This window comes from Hylobates moloch, unplaced genomic scaffold, assembly GCF_009828535.3.
Source record: "Hylobates moloch isolate HMO894 unplaced genomic scaffold, HMol_V3 SCAFFOLD_4, whole genome shotgun sequence".
In the NCBI taxonomy this organism is placed as follows: Eukaryota; Metazoa; Chordata; class Mammalia; order Primates; family Hylobatidae; genus Hylobates; species Hylobates moloch.
The window spans coordinates 81,407,426-81,412,021 of NW_026652279.1; the positions used below are offsets into that span (position 1 = coordinate 81,407,426).

Genomic DNA, 4,596 nt, shown 5'->3' on the forward strand with positions numbered 1-4,596 from the left:
TGAAATTTCAGATAGATATATGAAATATCATATATGAAATATATGAATATTATATATGTGGGTATTTCAAGTTCCAAGGAAAGAAACATGTCCTGATATTCCCTCTAATTGAATTCATTGTAAGGATGCACAAGAAGTAAAAGAAAAAAGGGGGTGGGAAGTAGGGAAGAAGAGGAATTGCAGTAGTTGTGATAAGGTTTGGCTGTGTGGTAGCCTGAGTGTGGGTCTAATTCTTGCAATCTGGAAAATCTTACTAACAGAAATACAGACTTAATAATTATTTCCTTCTAGTTGATCTGTATTGCCAATGAAGTCAAATATAGTAATAGAGTAAGATCAAGCTCATCATGTTATTTTAATGAATAAATGAGAGGTGGTGGGGTGATCTTGATTGTTTCCCCCTGTTTTTACTCAGGTAATGAATGGAAAACCCGTTATGAGACACAACTTGAATTAAATGATCAACTAGAAAAGCAAATTGTTTATCTCAAGGAGAAGATGGAAAAAATCCGTGGAAACTCTTCAGGTACAAAACCAATCATATGTACGTTTTATAATTTGAGTTAAAACTGATAAAACATTAAGTGCTCATATTTGATTTATTGTAGATAGACTATCTTCTATTCGTGTCTATGAACAAATGCCAGTGGTGAGTAGAAATGTGATTAAACACAAAAAATAATTGAAGGAAATTATGTCTATTTTTTCCAGACATATTTCAAACAGAAATTTGAAGACTAGGGCAAGGTCCAAATAAACTATTTTGTTCAAGGGACCTGTTTGAAGTAACAACAAATAATTTTTGAGTAGCTATAGGTGGAGCACTAAGTTGCCGGCTATATTCACAGGTGTCCTGAAGAGCAGAGCATGTATGGATATTGCTTTTTGAATCACTGCCAACCTTCAGAGAAAGATATAGACAAATACTGTGTTTTTGCTAATAATGAATTGAGGAGAAATAAGTCTTTTTGCACACTTGTTATTTTCAACCCAGACATGCCTTTATTTCCATATCTTGGAAAGTCAGGAATTTTTCTTTTTTAATTCGAAAAATTGTGTTTTCCCATGTGCTGTCATAGAGTTATATCGCCCTCTTGTGGCATTTAGAAATAGTTGCTAGGGCTATGTTAAGCTTAGTGCCTTTTCTTAATTGCAGGTAGAATTTTATTACTACCTACTGGATATAAAATATTCTATCTACCGGCTTCTTGATAACTGAGGCTCAGTCCTAGCTCAAGAGAGTGGATATCACCACCCTTGTGGAGAGTAGCAACAAGTGCTGGTATGACTTGGTAAAATACCTTAGGGCATATCTAAGGAGCATTTAATTGGTTTTCTAACTACTACCTGAGACTCTGGAACATATTCATGTTGGAAAAAATACATTTATTTCTTCAAACTGCAGATTTGCTTATGAGTAGCAAAAGGATGGGCACTCGTTGTTGACTAGTATATGTGTAATATTTTATATGTTATTTGACAAAAATATATAAAATGTTTTCTTTAAACTAGATCATTAAAGTGGACTTCATTTTAATATAGTTTTATCTCTCTTTTATTGTGGTAAATATACATAATGTAAAATTTACCATTCAGCATTTTTTTGTTTTTTTGAGGGAGGGTCTCACTCTGTCACCCAGGCTGGAGTGTAGTGGTTCAATCTTGGCTCACTACAGCCTTTGCCTGCTGAGCTCAAGCAATCCTCTCACCTCAGCCTCCTGAATAGCTAGGACTACAGGCTCATGCCACCATGCCTGGCTAATTATTGTATTTTTAGTAGAGACGAGGTTTCACCATGTGTCCCAGGCTGGTCTCGAACTGCTGAGCTCAAGCAATCCACTTGCCTCGCCTCCCAAAGTGCTGGGATGACAGGTGTGAGTCACCACACCCCACCTGTTTCAGCCATTTTGAAATGTAAAGTTCGGTATGATTTTAATATTTTAGAAAAAATTATTCACATAAGTGAGAGTGAAGCTTTAGTCTTTGTTCTGATATTAGGTTGGTGCCTCCAACTTTTTTTTTTCTTGAGGTTCACTTTTCTCCTCTGAAGGTAAGATAGATTATATTATCTTCTAAGTGTCTTTCAGTGGGGTAATTTATTAAAATTTTATTTTAGCATGATGTATCAGTTAAGGGTTGCATCTGGCAGAATGTAAGAGAAAGGTTTAAACAAGTAAAGTTTTTTTTCTCTTTTCTTTTTTTCCCTCATGTGACAGAAAGTATGAGGTTTGCAGTCCAGGGGTGGTGCAGTGGCTGTATAATGCCTTCAGGAATCCAGGCTTCCCCTAAGTTTCTACTCTGCCATCCATTTGTGAGTGGCTTTTGTCCTCGTGTTTAAAGATGGCTGCTTCACCTTCTCAGCAGCTTCACATTATCATTCAAAGAAAGAAGTAGGTGAAGGAGAAATGGTAAAGGTGAAAGCCAGTCAGGTCTACTCCCCTTCAAAGAGCTTTGTAAGATGCTGCACCCAGTAATTCCCCTTGACATTTCATTGGGAGTTAGAACTGTATCATATGGGCAACTTCGCGTGCATGACAGGCTAGGAAATACAGTGTTTTACTGAATATACAGGAAGAAGAGAAGAGTGGATTGTGAGCGTACAGTTGGCTGTATCTGCCACACACAAAGTCATTTAAAGTGAAGTCATTTCATTTTATGTATTCATTCAATTCATTGATACATATTCATTCAACATGTATTCAGTTGATATTATTTGGAAAATAAAAGGCAAAGAAAAAGAATATCATAAAATCAAACATATCCACTGTAGACAGTTCTGTTTTTAGTAATTTTTGTATGCATACATATTGATTAAAAAGAACAACCAAATAAATAAGTCAGCCAACAAACAAAGTGAAAAAGGATTACAGCTAATTTTTATTGTTGTTTAAAGTATAATTATAACCTTACTGCATGGACAGTTTTGAATCCTATGCTAATCAGGGTAATTAAGTCAATTATTTCATATGTTATGTTCTCTTCGTGTGCATTTTTCAAGGATATATTATGTTCCATTGTGTTGGAATGTGAATGTTCAATCACTTTTCCCTATAACTGGGTATTGTAGGTTGTTTCTGGTTTTAATTTTGAGTTAAAACCCACAGAGTGTATTATGGCAAACAAACTCCATATTCTAGTATTTATAAATCTTCAGATCTGTGTCCCTTTTTGACTTTAAATGTTTTAATGAAAACAATTTATAGAGTTGAGATCCTTTTTGTTCTCCTCCCTGTCTTCTTTTTCTTTCCTTTCATAGGCAAGGACTACCATGAATTTGGTGTATATTATTTCAGTTTATTTTTAATATGTCTACATGTTGTATGTATAAAAATGCATATAAAAAGTATCATACTGTGCATATCATTCTTTTACTCATTCTTTAATTCCATTCATGTTAATAAAGATCTAGTAAATTTTATCAGTTGTATAGTATTTCATTATATGTGTATATCCTTAGTATGTTTGTTAGACTATTTACGTACATCATGAATTTTTCAAAATCTCACTATGACAAGCATTGCCACAGTGAATATCCTTATATGTGTCTTTCAGTGCAAAGTGTTCCTCTAGGATTAGCAAACTTTTCTGTAGATGGATAAATAGTAAATATTTTCACCATTGCAGCTGTATGATGTCTGATCTTTGTTGTAGCTGTTCAACCCTGCTGCTGTAGTATAAAGGGAGCCATAGACAATACCTAATTGGTGGGCTGTATTCTAAAACATCTTGGTTTACAAAAACAGGCAGAAGCTGAATTTGATCTTCAGGCTATAGTTTGCCAGCCCCTGCTTTAAGGCAGTGATCCATAAACTTTGGTAGGTTATGGAATCACCTAGGGCACTTCATAAAAATACAAAGGCCAAGTCCTATCCTTCAACCCACTTGCCACCTCTATATTTTTATTAACTCTTCAGGTAATTCTAATAAAAAAGTTTGAGAACCACTGCTTCAAGTATACATGTTCTTAGAAGTGGAATTTTAAAATCATAAGATAGGTAGATTTTCAAATTATTATAAAGTATTTCTGGGTCAGTCTGTCTAAAGACACCCCAGCTCTACAGTTAGTTCAGTATGTCTGGAATAAATAAGAGGGATGATGAGCGATGAAGCTGGAAATAATATGCAGGGGCTAAATAATAAAGGGTTTGGTATTCATGTTAGGGAGTGTGAATTTTTTTATATATGATAAGAAGCTATTGAAATATTTTATATAGAGATTGAAAGATCCTCCCACCCCCACCCCAACCACCATGAAGAAGGATTCCTCAGGGTGGGTTAGAATTGAATCAGAGAAACCAGTTAGGATGCTTTTGTCGTAGTCTAGGTAAGGGAAGGTGGGTTTTTTTTAGCTTGGGCAGTATTATATGGGGATGGAGCAGAGGAGACAGATTAAAGATCTATTTAGGAATGAGGATTTCATGAATACTTAGATATTGGGTGAGACTGAAAGAGAATTTAATGACAATTGAGAGTTTTGGCTTGAATAACTTCATGGATTACAATGAACAGGATAATAGACATTGAAACTAGTTAGGATGTTACGAAATGGTAAGTTTAGTTTTGTTTGTGTGTATTACACAGGTGATAGTGGTTTGG

The 4,596-nt window shown here is 34.9% G+C and overlaps 1 long non-coding RNA gene across 1 annotated transcript; it reads left to right on the forward strand.

Moving 5' to 3' along the window:
* Positions 1 to 411: 411 nt before the first annotated feature.
* On the forward strand, positions 412 to 2,535 carry LOC131383193 (uncharacterized). Its single transcript, XR_009213014.1, has 3 exons — positions 412 to 526; positions 609 to 649; positions 2,217 to 2,535. It is a non-coding gene; the product is annotated as an uncharacterized LOC131383193 (long non-coding RNA).
* The last annotated feature ends 2,061 nt before the right edge of the window (positions 2,536 to 4,596 follow it).